This window comes from Thamnophis sirtalis, unplaced genomic scaffold (assembly GCF_051295495.1).
Source record: "Thamnophis sirtalis isolate CommonGarterSnake01/CBP01778 unplaced genomic scaffold, rThaSir2_p1.2 scaffold_2, whole genome shotgun sequence".
Classification (NCBI taxonomy): domain Eukaryota; kingdom Metazoa; phylum Chordata; class Lepidosauria; order Squamata; family Natricidae; genus Thamnophis; species Thamnophis sirtalis.
The window spans coordinates 8,263,402-8,281,288 of NW_028261382.1; the positions used below are offsets into that span (position 1 = coordinate 8,263,402).

Sequence of the window (17,887 nt, forward strand, 5' to 3'; positions counted from 1 at the left end):
GGAGGACGGAAAGAAATAAAGGAAGACAGAAAAAAGAGAAGAGGGAGGGAGAAAGAAAGGAAAGGAAAATAGGAAGGAAGGAAGGAAGGAAAGAGAAAGAGAAAGAGAAAGAGAAAGAGAAAGAGAAAGAGAAAGAGAAAGAGAAAGAAACTGGCAGCGTGTTGTTGCCTGTCCCTTTTATGTTGGAACAAGCAGAGCCTTTATCTCTTTTTCTCCTTTTTCTTCCATAGAAGAGAATTTTCTCCTTTCTATTTTTGTTTTACTCTTCTTCCAAACTGCTTTTTTCTTTTCTTGTCCTCTTATGAAAAGACCCTAGTTTTTCTACAGCCCAAACAGCTACATGAATGCAAAAGAATTGAGAAGAAGGAAGGAAGGGAAGGAAGGAAGGAAGGAAAGGAAGGAAAAAGAAAGAAAAGGAGGGGGAGAAGTGACAAAGAAAGGAAAGAAAAATTGGATGGATGGAAGGGAGGACAGAAAGAAAGAAAGGAAGACAGAAAGGAAGAGGAGAAGAGGGAGGGAGAAAGAAAGGAAAGGAAAATAGGAAGGAAGGAAGGAAGGAAGGAAGGAAGGAAGGAAGGAAAAAGAAAGAGAAAGAGAAAGAAAGTTTCTCCATCCAGAAACAATGGATGGACTAATCAAAGAGAGAAGCAGCCTGTAATTAAGGAGAAAACTCCTAACAGTGAGGACAATTAACCAGTGGAACTGCTTGCCTCCAGAAGTTGTGGGTGCTTCATCATGGGATGAAAATCTGCTATTTTTAAAAGAGATTGGACAGTCACTTGTCTGAAGTGGTAGAGGACCATGATTGCGAAACCTATGGCACGTATGCCACAAATGGCACGTGGAGCCCTCTGGGCGGGCACGCAAGCCGTCACCCAGCTCAGCTCCACCGCGCATGTGGGTGTGCCTCCCGCCCGACCGGGTGATTCATGCATGCAGGAGACACGCGTGCCTGTGCGTGGTGGAGGTAGGCATGCACATGTGCAAAGGGCAGGAGGAGTGCAGGATTCCCCCGCCTCCGCTGCCCATTTTTGGTCCCAGGAGGCTTCAGGGAGGCCTGCTACGCCCAAAATGGGGCACAAGGGCGCATGCATGCGTGGGGGGCAGGAGAGCGGGGGGGTATGTGTTGTGTGTGCATGCGCAGAGGGCATGGTGCATACGGGGCGGTGGTGTCGTATGTGCATTGCGTTATGGGTGTCTGCATTCACTTTCGGCATGCAAGGACTAAAAGCTTAGCCTCATATAGGGTCGCCTGCTTGGGCGGGGGGCTGGACTAGAAGACCTCTAAGGCCCCTTCCAGCTCTATTCTAATCAAGAACGGGCTTTGTTTGTATCTCTGAATGGTTGCTAAACATATGTTGTAAGTATCCGGGGCAGTCATGGTTAGGTTTTGGGAAAAGAAGAATCCCGCATAGTATAGAGTTGGTTTTCTTAAGAGCAGTGGGTCCCACCCCCCCACCCCCCCCCCCCTGAGCCCACCCTAAGCATGACTATTAAATGATGCTCCCTCGCTCCCTTTCCAAGAAAGCAGACAAGGTCAAGATAAAGTAGTAAGACCTGGACCAAAACTAAATTTCCTTCCATGTAATTTAGATTAACTTTTAATTAAAAAGCAATTACATTAATTAAGTGCCGTTAACACAATCATCCCCACCTATTTAATCACTTTCCCCTTCTGCCGCATTAAAAAAAAAATTAAAAATTCAGCTGTAGGTTGTTGGGGGGGGGGGGGTTGACAAGTTCTGGGGTTCCATCCAAAGCTTTTTGGGGTAGAGAGATTGCGAGGCCGAATCCAGCCTGCGTTATGATTTTCAATTTTTGTAAAAGGTGCCAAGTAATTTTTTTAGCTTGAGAAAAAAAAAGCTTCCGCTGGAAGAAATTATTCTCCTCTCCCAGAACCAGGCAACCTCTTAAAGAAAATTTAATTAAATAACTGGTAGTATATATATATATATAATTAATCTAAGATTGGTCATCTAATCTTCACTCCCTGCACTGACCTTTAAATTTTTTTTTTAATGCTCTTTATTAAAACTAACCATGCCGTGATCTGTTGTTCCTGCTTAGTTGGATGGTTGAAATTGTATTCATGAAAATTCAAAGCTTCTATTCAATCAGGGCTGTGGGCAAATCCATAGTTAAGATGGGGAAAGACTGAAAAGTCCATTCCTAATTTAGCCATTTCCATCATTAACTTTGCCATGGTGATTTATCTCCAGGTAGTTAGTCCGAAGTTACGCCACCGAAAAAGCGACGTCATTGTTTTTCACACTTAACAAGTGTTCCACCGTCTGCAAAGCCACGTGACCAAAATTCAGATTTTGCCAACTAATTCCTATTTATGACGGTTGTTGTGGCCTGCCAGTGGCCAGTGGAACTGGCAGCAGATTCAGACAGTGAGGAGATTGGGGAGGAACATGGGCCAGTCCTGGAGTCTGGGGAAGGCTCTGGTGAGGGCTCTGTGTTGGAGGCAGAGAGGGGGCCAGGGCCGTCTGACAGTTATCAGCTGCCTTCGGAGTCAGACATCAGTGGGGCAGAAGAACAGCTGGAGCCTGTTCCCAGTCTGCACATGTGCAGAGTTGCCAGACGAAGGGAACAGCTAAAGAACAGGGGTCGACTTGGGAGTAAGGCCACAGGTGGATGGTGAATGGCCCCTCCCAGAGGCAATAAAAGAGGAGCGAAAGGGGAGTGGAGTTTGCAGGAGACAATCAGTTCACTTAATTGGTTCGTGACTCTCTGAGACTCCTTGCCAAGTTTTGCAGATATCGGCCTGGCAGCTCTCCAAGCCAGATAAGGTCTGTGATGGTAAATCCTCCCTCGAAAGACTTTGCTGGATGTGAATGCGCAGAATTCACAGTCAATTAATAAAAGGGTTTTTTGTCAGGACCAGGAGTTTGCTTCATGCTCTCAGTCAGAACAGCAGAGTCCCAGGGTCACATGATTCTCTTTTGCGACCTTCCGACAAGCAAAGTCGACGGGAAGCCAGATTCACTTAACAGATGCTTTGCTTATTTAATAACTGCGGTGACTCACTTAACGACAGTGGCAAGAAAAGTTGTAAAATGGGGCAAAGCCCCTCCCTTAAGAACTGTCTTGCTTATCGACAGAAATGTTGGGCTCAATTGGGGTCTTAAGGCGAGGACCTCCTGTATTCTTGTTCCTATGGCTATTTAACAAGTGGAGGTTTTAAAATATCGCACACATCCAAACACATACATTTAAATCTTCTTTTTTTTGCCTTTCGTTGACAGGTTCTCCCATTTGAGCTGAAGACAACTTGTTTGAGACCTCCACCACCAAACGTTGAATATCGTGGTAAGGCCTGCAAATATTTGCAATATTAAGTATTCTCGGGTTGTTTGGTGGATGCCAAAACGTTTCCTTCCTGCCAATCATCAGGTTGTTTAGACAAGGAGAAATTAAAAAAAAACCACCGTTTCTTCTCGGGAAAAGAAGCTGGTGTCTGTCAATCTTTAATATCTCCTAAACATGTCAAACTATAAGCATCATAATTTAGATATCAACATGTGGGAATCTCCCAGGGAGGCATCAGGTGATTCGCAGGAGATTAACAGATTTAACAGATTAACAGAGTGAGAAGGGATCTTGCAGGTCATCTAGTCCAACCCCCCGCTCAAGCAGAAGACCCTACACCATTTCTGACCATTTTTATCCTTCCCTGATTTTAGAATTCCTGGAGTAACCTGGTATGGGAGGCGTGCATGCACCATGGAGTTCCTTGGAGAACAGGAAGGATAAAAAGATAATAAAGAAATGCAAACAATAATTAGAATTTATATTGTCTTCTGAAAGTGTTCAGAGCAGCCTCTGCAACAGACACATCTGCCAATGTGGTCGGTTTTATTATCTCCATCTTTTCAATTCAGAAAGAGAAGCTAAGAAAATCTGAGTTCCAACAGAGAAATGTTAGATTCTGGGCTATTTAACAGATTTACAGAGTTGGAAGGGACCTTGTAGGTTATCCAGTCCAACCCCTCACCCAAGCAGGAGACCTTACACCATTTTTGACAGATGGCAGTCCAGCCTCTTCTGGAAAGCCTCCAGTGATGAAGCTTCCACAACTTCCAAAGGCAACTTCTGTTCCATCGGTTGATTGTTCCCACTGTCAGAAAGTTTCTCCTTATTTCCAGGTTGAATCTCTCCTTGGTCAGTTTCCATCCATTATTCCTTGTCTGTCCTTCGGCTGCTTTGGAAAATAGCTTGACCCCTTCTCCTCTCTGTGGCAGAATAAAACCCTAACCCTAACTCTCAAATATTGGAAGACTGCTATCACGTCTCCCCTGGTCCTTCTCTTCACTAGACTATACCACCCTATAAACTATAAAACAACTTTTTTTATAGTGTGGTAACCAAAACTGGATGCATACCTAGATATGGTCTCACTGGGGCTTTATCGAGTGGTATTTGAGATCTGCAAAGGGTTAAGAGGACTTGGTCTTTCAAGAGGCACAGTTTTTTTTAAAAAGATGTTGAGACTGTAGAAAAAGTGCAGAGAAGAGCAACCAGGATGATTAGGGGACTGGAGGCTAAAACATACGATGAACGGTTGCAAGAACTGGGCATGGCTAGTCTAGTGAAGAGAAGGACCAAGGGAGACAGGATAGCAGTCTTCCAATATTTGAGGGGCTGCCACAGAGAGGAGGGGACCAAGCTATATTCCAAAGCATCTGAAGGCCAGACAAGGAATCATGGATGGAAACCTAACAAAGAAAGAAATAAGGAGGAATTTGCTCAGAGTGAAAGCAATCATCCAATGGAACAGAAGTTGTGGGAGCTTCATCATTGGAGGCTTTCAAGAAGAGACCGGACTAGTGTAAGGTCTCCTGCTTGAGCCCCGGGGGTTGGACTGGATGACCTACAAGGTCCCTTCCCACTCTGTTAAATCTGTTGACTTCAGTAATGATAGATGGGTGAACATTTCCATTTGAAGGCTCAGAAAATTCCACCTGGATAAATGATTCCCCCTTCTCCATCCATTCACACTTCAGTCCGTCCTTTCTCTGGCTTTGGAATCCATGCCTTAATTTATTTCCTTGCGACCAGAAAGGATTTCAATGAGGCTGTGATGGATGTCGGCATTAAATTGGATATCCCCCCCCCCTTTCTTTTAATTAAGTTCATCTAAATTTAATTTTGCAATTTCACTTTGGTAAACCTACCTGACTCCAGCCGTTGAATGGGCTCTTTTAATATATTTTTTTTCCTTACCGGTCCTCACACATAATTGTAGCCGTGAAAGATTTACAACGGCAGAAGTCATTTCTGGACTATTTGGGTTACACACAGCATATGCTTCATGGATGACTAGTAACTTGAGCAATTAGTATCTATTCGCATTCCTGGAGGTGGTCCCTTTAAAAAAAAAAAAATACTAATTATTGATTTTTTTCTTTTTTTTTTTTTTTACAATGAGGAAAGTTAAAATACTATCTGTAGTAATACATTATTTCATTACATCCAAAACCTGCAACTGTATGGTAAATTCTTTGGCAAGAAGGTTAAACTGGTCATAACCATGTAATATTTCACAAAGTGCAGGTAGTCCTCAACTGGATTTAGTGACAGTTCAAAATTACGTGTGGAAACAAAAGGACTTCTGTTTTTTTCTTTAATCAAAAGTGGTCAGTTTGGCCATTTCAGCCAACTGCATCAACTTCTCCAGCCATTCTTCTGCAGCTGGAATCGAAGTGTCCTTCCATTTTGGGGCATGAAATAAGTCTTTCTGTGGTCACTTCCAACTTCCTTTTAAAGGGGCAGGCCTTATAGCAAGTTAGCACCCACCTCTCTCCTAGAGAAATGAAATATCCTGGGAAATATTGAAAAGGCAGAATATTATATTTTCCTGAATTAGAAATGGAGAAACATGTTTTTAGGCAGGGAACAGACTCACTCTTAATAGCCCCGGCCTTTGTTGTGGGCCATAAAAAAAAAGGCTTGGTCCAGTCTATTTACATAACAAAGACCCCTCCCCTTCAGCTCCAGAGTGACGGGATTAAGGCATGATAATATTAGCCCTTAACTAAACACATGGCATCTGAGAACTCAACCAAACCTGGACTCAAAACACACTCTAGAGCAGGGGTCAGCAATGTGTGGCTCTGGAGCTGCATGTGGCTCTTTCATCCCTCTGCTGCGGCTCCCTGTCGCTAGTCGGCTCCACAATTGATAGGGCTTTCGGTTAGAACCGGTAGTGGAAAAAGGATGCCGCATTAGGAGGAGACTCTATGGTGGGGGAAGTGGACTTCTGATCGATGGGGGGGGGAGGGGGGAAGACGCCACACTAGGAGTAGACTCTATAGTGGGGGAACCGGACTTCCAGTCAGCTTCAGAACTGAACGGAGAGCTTCCGGTTAGGACCTTTAAGGCTCATTGAGTGTTTAAGATTGCCGATCCCTGCCCTAGAGCAGTGGTCCCCAACCCCCGGTCCGCGGACCGGTGCCGGGCCGTGGAGTACCTGGCACCGGGCCGCGCAGCGGCCGGGGGCCATATTTGCAACTTTGTAGTCCTCATGAACACGCCCTTTCTCTGCCCCCCCCGCCACCCCAGATGTGCGGGGCTGGGGGGGCGAGGGGAGGCCTGATCTCCCCCCACCCTGCCCTCTTGCTCTGCTCGCCCCAGGAGGGAGGGGGCGGCGGCAGCGGCCTCGGCCCGAACTTGGGATGCTGCTGGCGGAGGCTGCCTGGGAGGCGAAACTTGGTCCGCGGACTCGCCCGGCCCGCCTGCCCCATGGAATGACGAGGGGGGGCAGGAGGAGGCGGCCGCGCTGCATTTTCCTCCCAAGGAGAAACTAAGGTTGTGGGGGGGAGGGGCGCAGCGCGGCCGTTTCGGGGGAACTTGGGGAGCTTCGCTGTTCCGAGAGGCCGAGGGAGGCTCTGCTGCGGGAGGGAGGGGAGGGCACCCGCCCGCCGGCGGCGGCTCCCTTCGCCCAGCCTGGCACCACAGTAGCTCTCCAGGGCTGCCATTTTGTCGCCGAAGCGAAGGCGCGCACTTGGCCTGGCGGCCGCTCGGGCTGAAAGGACGTGGAGCCTCGTGCTTCCCATGGAGGGGAGGGGGCAGGCGGCCGACCTCCCGTGTCGCCAGGCAGTTCGCTGACCCTTCCGAGAGGCGAAGGCTTCGGTGCGCCAGGCCCCCCACCCAGCCCCGAATGCTAAGCCGACTGCGGCTCCTTCAACCCGCCTGGTGAAGTGCCCGTTGCCGCCCCCCGACCGAGTCTGCTTCTTCCCGTTTTATAGCTGTGTATTCTACTCCTTGTGAAGAGTCAAATATGGTGTCAAGATGCGTATTCTGTAAACTCTGGGAATGCTCCATACTTCATGGAGGGATATGAGTTCCTTGAATGTGTTGCATGGAGTCTTGCGGATACAGGCTCAAAAGGAAATAGAGAAATTCGGCTATTTAGAACTTACTCAGAATGTTCACCTAAGAATAACGCAGGTTTATGCCAAATTTTCATGTACTACTCTTGAGAATTTTGTCAAATCAGATTTTACTTTTTAAAACATTAAAATAGCTTAAAAGAAGCAACCTAGTTAATATTCAATAAAATTTTACATTGACATTTTTCCTGGTATTCTTTATATTTATTAGGTTGGACATTGTAGGAATATTTTTGCAATAATAGGAAAAAAATGCAAACGATTTAAAAGAAATCTGGTGAAATCAGTAGGAAATTGAAATTATGAACACAGTTTTAATGTAAATTTTGCTGAAAACATTAAGAGGATTGCTCTCAGAACTAAAGTTGTAAGTTACGGGGGACATGATCGCTGCAGCGGCCGGGGGACATGATCACTGCAGCGCAAAGGGTCCTGGGCCGTGCGCAAAAGCTCCTGGGCCGTGCGCAAAGGCTCCAGGGAAGAGAGCCCCGCGCAGGTACACACGTGTGGCCCAAGGCTGACGTGTACCTGCGACCCTGCAGACGTCTCCCCAGTCTCCCTGCGGCTCTACAGAAAACGCCTCGCTCAGCACTGGCTGGTGGCCCGCTGAGCGCGCGCGAACAACACCCCCCCATCCCTGCGCGCCCTCAGCGGGCCACGGTAAAATTATCAAAGGCTGACTGGTCCGCGGCGATAAAAAGGTTGGGGACCACTGCCCTAGAGAATTGCCCCTGAATGTCCCCATGGGAGTCTGACAACCAATCAGGATACATTTCTTACACAGGAACAGGAAACAGAGAGGTGGGGCCGAACAGAGTATAAAGACCCCCAGCAAGCCTCTTCTTCTCTCTTCTTCTCTCTTCTTCTCTCTTCTCTCTTCTTCTCTCTTCTCTCTTCTTCTTCTTCTTCTTCTTCTTCTTCTTCTTCTTCTTCTTCTTCTTCTTCTTCTTCTTCTTCTTCTTCTTCTTCTTCTTCTTCTTCTCCCTCCTGAAGCCAAGGTGGCGCAGTGGTTAAAAGCAGCACTGCAGGCTACTGCTAGATCAGCAGGTCAGCGGTTCAAATCTCACCGGCTCAGGGTTGACTCAGCCTTCCATCCTTCCGAGGTGGGTAAAATGAGGACCCAGATTGTTGGGGGCAATATGCTGACTCTCTGTAAACCGCTTAGAGAGGCCTGAAAGGCCTATGAAGCGGTATATAAGTCTACTGCTATTGCTATATATTCTCCTTCTCCTTCTCCTTCTCCTCCTCCTCCTCCCTCCTCCTCCTCCTCCTCCTCCTCCTCCTTCCTCCTCCTCCTCCTCCTCCTCCTCCTTTTCTTCTTCTTCTTCTTCTTCTTCTTCTTCTTCTTCTTCTTCTTCTTCTTCTTCTTCTTCTTCTTCTTCTTCTTCTCCCAACCTCTTAAGCATGTGATCACTTTTTCCCCCAGGACCTCAAGCCACGTGGTCCTGTCCACCATTAAACCATCTTTCCAAGCAGACTCCCATGTTTCCAGTGTCTTTTCCCCCACTTGGAACTGAACTCAGAAGGACATTTCTTCCAACAGCCTCTAAGAAAGCTCTCGTGGTGGTGCAATGTTGGATTGCCAACAGTGGGCTTTCCCAGATCTCTGTACATCAAGCGAACTGCGTACGGCCGAGCGAGTCTACTTTTCTTAAAAAGTTTCTACAAAGGAATCCTGAAGGAGCTCATGTGACTCCAGTGTAGAGGGAGGGGAGGGGAAGGGAGAGGACCAGTTTCCCAGAAGGGCATCTGAGATGTTGAAAACACTTGTGTAAGGAGTCTGAATGAGTGCCAGGGAAAGGGGAGGGGAAAAATACTTGGAAATTGCAAAATGACAACGTTATGCAGCTCTTCCATTTTCTATTTTGAGACGGTAGCGACGTGAACGCATACGTTTCCACACGGAAAAAGACAAGACAGACAGACAGACATCGGGGATGGTTAAGTTTAAGCCTCCAAAGTCTTAAGAATCCCTCATGGGCGTCTGCCAGTGCAGTTGATCCCTGCTGGGCATGGGGGAATGTCAACCATGTTAATATAAAGGGGGTTATTTAGGAGACCCAGTGAGCTGTGAATTATTGCCTCAGTTGTCACAAAAAGAGGGGGAAATGAGTTGCAAAGAGGAGTGGACGTGTGCTGGGTTCTGAGAAGCTCTGGGAGATTTTTGTGGGTGATAGGAGAGAAAACTCATATGTACTTTTCAGTGAAAAGAAATATTTGTTTTGTCAGATTGCAGAGCTGCCAGCCCACCTCGATTGCTTTGTAAAATCCATTATGGAAACAAAAGGGAGTCTATTTTTATGCCACCTGCGAGCAAGGGAGGGGAGGGAAATGGGTCGAAACCCCCTCGCTTTTTATCTGGCGAGTTTCTAATATTTGCCCACTTGTGAAAGTTAACACCAGGAATGCTAATCCTCCTCTGATGCCAACATTTGGGGCTGTGCCCTAGAGGTTCTTTTTAAAAGAGGATGGTGAGAAAACTCACAAGGCTTTGTTATCATGAAATCCTGGCTAGCTGGCTGGTAGATAGATAGATAGATAGATAGATAGATAGATAGATAGATAGATAGATAGATAGATAGATAGATAGATAGATAGACAGACAGACAGACAGACAGACAGACAGACAGACAGACAGACAGACATGGAGATATGGATGGAAGAGAGAGATAGGTAGGTAGGTAGGTAGGTAGGTAGGTAGGTAGGTAGGTAGGTAGATAGATAGATACATAGATAGATAGACAGACAGACAGATATGGAGATATGGATGGAAGAGAGGGATAGATAGATAGATGGATGGATGGATGGATGGATGGATGGATGGATGGATGGATACGATAGATAGATAGATAGACAGACAGACAGACAGACAGACAGACAGACAGACAGACAGACATGGAGATATGGATGGAAGAGAGGGATAGATAGATAGATGGATGGATGGATGGATGGATGGATGGATGGATAGATGATAGATGGATAGATGGATACAGTAGATAGATAGATGATAGATAGATAGATAGATAGATAGATAGATAGATAGATAGATAGATAGATAGATAGATAGATATAGATGATAGATGGATGGACGGACGGACGGACAGACAGACAGACAGATAGATAGATAAATAGATACAATAGATAGATGGATGGATGGATGGATGGATAGATGGATGGATGGATGGATGGATGGATGCATATAGATGGGAAGAAAGGGACAGATGAATGGCTAAATGGATAAACAGACAGATTGATATGGGCGAGAGTGGGGGAACAGACGGATGAATAGATATGGATGGAGAGAGAGAAGGACGGACGGACGGATGGACAGACGGATGGAAGGATGGATGGATGGATGGATGGATGTGTACCTCTGCAAAAAACAACCAATCTCAGAGTATACTAAGGCACCCCTATGAAGAGTTCTTTATTGTCTTTGACCATTATGATCTGTAATTGTGATTGATGGCTTAGCATGTTGCATGTATGAGTCAGTGGTGGGTTCCGGATGCCGTTGCAACCGGTATATAGTTGCAATGGGTCCCGGAGTCCACCACATGAATGCACGCAGTGTGCACATGCGCCCTTACCTGTTGCGATGCCTCTGCAATGCTCAAGCTTCTTGGCGGAGCATCGCGCAGACGCTGTGTGCTCCATGCACATGTGCGGAAGCGCCAAAGAGCTCAAATACAGGTAAGGAGCACAGGCGGGAGGGTGGGTCCTCCAGAGCACCATACCGGAACGGTACCCACTGCTCCGGGCAGGCACTGGTATGCCCGTATCGGGGCATACTGCCTGCAACCCACCACTGGTATGTCTACATAATGCCATTTATTCAGTAAGCCTAGATTTAAGTAAACTGCAGCTTAATCGGATGTTGAGCTCAATCATTAGCTAAGCTGCTTTCTTAGTATGTCTTAATTTCTCTTCCTCCCTGCTACCTTCTCAGGTAAGCCTATTGACAGGCAATGAACTGGCATGCACGTAATAAATTAAATTACATAAGCCACTGAACCATGCTTTTTTTTCTTCCAAAAATGCACCTATTTCCTTACTTCGCTATTAAAAGGCATTAACAAAAAGCTTAATGGATTTTGCAACCTAAGAATTAGTGTCTATGAACATTTGAATATCCTCCTATTCTGTTAATGTGAAATTGAACATAAGACTATTTCTACCGAGAACGACTGTGGGAAAATTGGTTTCAGATGAAAATCCGGTATATAGAATAGAATAGAATTCTTTATTGGCCAAGTGTGATCGGACACACGGGGAACGTCTCTTTGGTGCAAATGCTCTCAGTGGGTAGAATAGGATAGAAATGCAGAACGGAGTGGAGTGGAATGGAATAGAATAGAATAGAATAGAATAGAATAGGATTCTTTATTGGCCAAGTGTGATGGGACACACAGGGAATGTGTCTTTGGTGCAAATGCTCTCAGTGAGTAGAATAGGATAGAAATGCAGAATGGAATGGAATGGAATAGAATAGAATAGAATAGAATAGAATAGAATAGAATAGAATAGAATTCTTTATTGGCCAAGTGTGATGGGACACACAGGGAATGTGTCTTTGGTGCAAATGCTCTCAGTGAGTAGAATAGGATAGAAATGCAGAACGGAATGGAGTGGAATAGAATAGAATGGAATAGAATAGAATAGAATAGAATAGAATAGAATAGAATTCTTTATTGGCCAAGTGTGATGGGACACACAGGAAATGTTTCTTTGGTGCAAATGCTCTCAGTGAATAGAATAGGATAGAAATGCAGAATGGAATGGAATGGAATAGAATAGAATAGAATAGAATAGAATAGAATAGAATAGAATTCTTTATTGGCCAAGTGTGATCGGACACACGGGGAACGTCTCTTTGGTGCAAATGCTCTCAGTGAGTAGAATAGGATAGAAATGCAGAACGGAATGGAGTGGAATGGAATGGAATAGAATAGAATAGAATAGAATAGAATAGAATAGAATTCTTTATTGGCCAAGTGTGATGGGACACACAGGGAATGTGTCTTTGGTGCAAATGCTCTCAGTGAATAGAATAGGATAGAAATGCAGAACGGAATGGAGTGGAATAGAATGGAATGGAATGGAATGGAATAGAATAGAATAGAATAGAATTCTTTATTAGCCAAGTGTGATGGGACACACAGGGAATGTGTCTTTGGTGCAGATGCTCTCAGTGTACATTAAAAAAATTGAATACATTCATCAAGAATCATAAGATACAACACTTAGTGATAATCATAGGTTACTAATAAGCCATCAAATTGTACTAGGAAACAAAACAATATCAATTTTAAAGATACAAGCAACATGGCTATAGTCATAAGTGGGAAGAGATAGGTACTAGGAAGGAAAAGAATAATAATAGTTTGACAGTGTTGTGGGAATTAGTTGTTTAGCAGAGTAATGGCATTCACGGAAAAACTGTCCGTGTATCTAGTTGTTCTGTTGTGCACTGCCCTATAGTGTCGTTTTGACAGTAGGAGTTGAAACAATTTATGTCCAGGATGTGAGAGGTTTGTAGTTATTTTCACATCCCTTTTTTTGACTTGTGCAATATATAAGTCCTCGATGGAAGGCAGGTTGGTAGCAAATGTTTTTTCTGCAGTTCTGATTATCCATTGAAGTCTTGTGTCTGTCTTGTTGGGTTCCAGAGCCAAACCAGACAGTTATGGAGGTGCAGATGACAGACTCAACAATTCCTCTGTAGAACTGAATCAGCAGTTTGGGCAGTTTGAGCTCTCTGAGTTGGCACAGAAAAAAACATTCTTTGTTGTGCTTTTTCGATGACGTTTTTGGTGTTAGGTGTCCATTTTAAGTCTTGAGATATGATGGAAGCTAGAAACGTTGAAAGTCTCTACTGAATCAGCCTCGCCAGTAGAAATATCAGTAGGAGTGACCTGATAACAGCCTTCCAATATCTCAGGGGCTGCCCCAAAGAAGAGGGAGTCAAAACACCTGAGGGCAGGACAAGAAGCAATGGGTGGAAACTAATCAAGGAGAGAAGCAACTTAGAACTAAGGAGAAATTTCCTGACAGTTAGAACAATTAACTAGTGGAACGACTTGCCTCCAGAAGTTGTGAATGCTCCAACACTGGAGGTTTTTAAGAAGAAGTTGGATAACCATTTGTCTGAAGTGGTGTAGGATCTCCTGCTTGAGCAGGGGTTTGGACTAGAAGTCCTCCAAAGTATTCTGCCCACGTGAAATCAAAAGTTCTGGTGAAGGAACAGACTAAAAAAAACTTAAGTTACCCCTCCTCTTTAGCTTTAGCTTTTTTTTTGCACCCAAGAAAATACTTATGTTTTCCCTCAAGGTGATTTTCCTTTATTTTTTCTTTTCCCTTTCAAATCTCGATTGGGGGGGGGGAGGAATGCCCTTATTTTGTTCATCTCGACTTTCAAAATGGTAATCCTTGTCTGCTGTTTCAATTTTTTTTTTCTTACGGTGAAAGGTGGTTTGACAGTTTAGGAGGAATGAAATGAGAGGCAGGGATTAAAACAAGATCTTTTTCAAGCTTCCTAGAGAAATGGGGAGGAGTCGAAGTTAGGTTTTGCTTATGTTCAGGCAAAATTTGATTTCCTTGCTAATGGAAATCTATTTTCCCCTCATTAATTCAGTATGGGTGGTTTAGCGTAAGGTCAGGCTCAAAGGCTAAAAGTTGCTTGATCTCTGTCTGAAATGAAGTCTTGAAACATGCCGGAGCATCTGGGGTATAAAATAAATTCATTTACTGGACTCAGGATGCCAGAATATAATAATAATTCGCAAAAGTTGAAAAATGTTTCCTCTAGTTTAAAATTCAGTATTCGAAGATGTGAAAAGTGTTGAATTGTTCAGTTGGCTAATTTCTAAGCAAAGCAACTCTAGTAAGACTTCCTTCCTTCCTTCCTTCCTTCCTTCCTTCCTTCCTTCCTTCCTTCCTTCCTTCCTTCCTTCCTTCCTCCCTACTTCCCCAACCAAAATATGGCAAATATTTTTGATTCATTCGGTTTGGGCAAAAAGAAAGAAAAGTTGGTCGAATTGCATGCTTTTTCCCACCCACCCACCCCAAAAAAACCAATATTGATTTAATTTCTGTGCCTCCAGAATTCAAAACTCTTGGCAGTTTTACAGCCATTACCCAACCCCGCCACTATTTGAACAGAGGACAACTGGCATACCAGTCATATGGCCATATACTTCATCTCCTGCATAGATTTCCATAAAGTAATTATTTTTATTTTTACATGTATACACATAGATTATCCTAGGAACATTTTTGCAGGTCTGTGATCTCTCTGGGGAAGAAAACTGATGAGTGTCCTCTTCTCTCCTCTCCTCCCCTCCCCCTCCTCTCTTCTTTCCTTTCCTTTCTTCTCCTTCTTCCTCCCCTCTCCTTCCTCCCCACTCTCTCATCTTCTTCCCCGCTTTCCTTCTTCCTCTCCTCTCCTTCTTTCCCATTCTCCATCTTCCTCTCCTCTCCTTCTTCAGCCCCTCTTATTTCCTCTCCTTCTTCCTCCCCTCTTCTTCCCCTCCCCTCTCCTTCTTCCTCTCCTCTCCTTCTTCCTCTCCTCTCCTTTCCTCTCCTTCTTCCTCCCCTCCCCTCTCATTTCCTCTCCTTCTTCCTCCCCTCTTCTTCCCCTCCCTTCTCCTTCTTCCCTGCTCTCCTTCTTCCTCTCCTCTCCTTTCCTCTCCTTCTTCCTCTCCTTCCTCTCCTCTCCTTTCCTCTCCTTCTTCCTCTCCTTCTTCCTCTCCTCTCCTTTCCTCTCCTTCCTCCCCTCCCCTCTCCTTTCCTCTCCTTCTTCCTCCCCTCTTCCTCTTCTCCTCCCCTCTCCTTCTTCCTCTCCTCTCCTTCTTCCTGTCCGCTCCTTTCCTCTCCTCTCCTTTTCTCTCCTTCATCTACCCCTTCCTTCCTCTCCTCTCCCTCCCCTCCTCTTCCTTCTGTCTCTCCTCTCCTCACCCCACCCCACCCCACTCTTCAGCTGCTTTACCCTTAAGAACTATTTTTCAAGGAAGGGTAATTTTGGTGACTTTTTTCTTCTGAACGAATCACATATGTTGTTCCAGCCAGAAATCACAAACCAAAGGCAAGGACGTTGCATTGCCATGTAGCCAAAGGAAGAGAAGCACATGGCATCCCTAAAGGCAGATGAAAACAATGGAAAGCAGTAGCTGGAACTGGATAAGCCAATGTTTTTGTAAGAAGCAGCCCATAAATTTGTTAAATAGGCAGATTATCTTTTGGCACATTTGGAAAAACAGCAAGACAGATCCCTAACTCATAGGCAACATTAAACCCTGGTGTGGTCTGGCATTAGCCTAGTGTGCTGTACAAATGGAGGCAACTATGGTTTATTCAGTGAAATGTAAACACAGGACGTGTAAGTATAATACATTGAGGTGCCCAGTGGATGTGCAGTTTCAACTCTTAAGAATAACCATCCCAGGAATGCATAGTTTTTAACCCACGTTAAACGGAATTGCACTTAAGAGCCCCTAAGTATAACTTGAAGCGACACAACATCCATTTGAGTCAATACCATGATTGGCCCAACTCAAGGTTACAGCAGAGTGTGCAAACATTCGATTTCCAGAAGCTGTTTTTTTTTTTTTATCAAGCCAGCACATTCTTTTAACCTGTCAACAAAGAGAAGTCATCCAACTCTAACAAGGACACGGAACGGCGAAGGAAATGGCATCTTTTGCTCCAAAGTTCCCAGAACTGTTTGTGTTTTGTCATCCTCGCCGGCACCATCTTGCCAAAATGTGTTGCAGCTGTATGGTTCGTCCCTCCCCCCACCCCACCCCCGGGCAAAAAAAAAAATCCACAGCCTCATGCCGAGCTGGAGCTGCTAAAGTGAACTCAATCACGTGAGTTGGAATAGAGAGAACACCTGCGAGTTTACTCGATGTGAAACCCACCACTGTGCAGGCTTCAACCGATTCTATAATTATTGCCCTGTTTCCAAGGTATTACCGTTTAAGCATAAAATTTGGCTCGCTTCTGCTCCCTTTATTCACATAGACTAAGCCTTGCACTGGAATCTTGGAATGGGGGCAGGAGAGATAATTCAGATGGTTCCCCCTTTTTTTTTGCCAGCAACTGTCTTGGGGGCCGCCTTCCAATGAAACCTTTGAAATTTGGCTTTCGGCAATTAGATGTGACTCTTCAGGAAGTCTTAAGGGAGAACGGCGAACTTTTCTAAGCTCCCGTTGTGTATTTTTACCCCGTCCCCGCCCTTCCTTCCCCCCTCCCCCACCCCAGTAAGTTTTATTTATCATGTCTAATGACAGATTGATTTAAATTAGTTCTGGCTGAGGAACCAGACTTTCTCCTGACAAGGAATAATTCAAGGCGCAGGGGGAGAAATGGTGTCATTTACTCATTTTTCTCTCCCCCCTGCCCCCCTTTCTTAGTTCCACAAAAGGCATGATTAAGATAAAGTAGATGATTGGAAAAATGTATAGTTAAGAGGCGTTTTCAAGTCCAAACACAAAGCTGAGCGGCATACGCGAGAAGCAACAAGATTTTGCAGTCTTGAAACCCACTGAAAGGGAGGGAGGTGACCTGTCATTTGTCCCAAGTTCAGAGGAGCCATCCAGGAACCTCACATTACACGATTTTCATATGGTCAGGGGCTGTTAGGGCAGGCAAGTGGCATTCTTTATGGGGACTTTGGTGGTCTCTGAGTTTTGTTGTTTCCTTGAAGACATTGTTGTGGCCTTCTAGCAGCCAGCAGAGCTGGCAGTAGATTCGGACAGTGAGGAGGTTGGGGAGGAACATGGGCCAGTCCTGGAGTCTGGGGAAGGCTCTGACGAGGGCTCTGTGTCGGAGGCAGAGAGGGGGCCAGGGCCGTATGCCAGTCATCAGCTGCCTTCAGAGTCAGACATCAGTGAGGCAGAAGAACAGCTGGAGCCTGTTCCCAGTGTGCACATGCGCAGAATTGCCAGACGAAGGGAACAGGAGCCGAGGTGGTGCAGTGGTTAGGGTGCAGTACTGCAGGCCACTTCAGCTGACTGTTATCTAGCTGACTGTTATCTGCAGTTCAGCGGTTCTAATCTCACCGGCTCAAGGTTGACTCAGCCTTCCATCCTTCCGAGGTGGGTGAAATGAGGACCCAGACTGTGGGGGGCGATATGCTGACTCTGTAAACCGCTTAGAGACGGCTGAAAGCCCTATGAAGCGGTATATAAGTCTAACTGCTATTGCTATTGCTAACAGCTAAAGAACAGGGGTCAACTTGGGAGGAAGGCCACAGATGGACGATGAATGGCCCCTCCCAGAGGAAATAAAAGAGGAGCGAAAGGGGAGTGGAGTTTGCAGGGGACAATTAGTTCATTCCTGCATTCTTGCCAAGCATTGCAGCGTCTGAAAGATCTCGGCTTGGCCACTCTCCAAGCCTGATAAGGGTCGGTAATTGTGAACTATCTTGAAAAACTGTGGGAGAGGAAAGACTTTGCTGGAGAGGAATTCACTGTCAATTAAATAAAAGG

At 45.3% G+C, this 17,887-nt stretch overlaps 1 long non-coding RNA gene across 1 annotated transcript in view; it reads left to right on the plus strand.

Annotated features, from left to right (window-relative positions):
* LOC148048451 (uncharacterized) overlaps positions 1–17,887 on the plus strand; it is a 161,601-nt gene that overhangs the window by 120,131 nt on the left and 23,583 nt on the right. Inside the window, exon 2 of the long non-coding RNA XR_015695334.1 lies at positions 3,252–3,315. This is a non-coding gene — a long non-coding RNA (uncharacterized LOC148048451). The remainder of the gene's footprint in view (positions 1–3,251; positions 3,316–17,887) is intronic.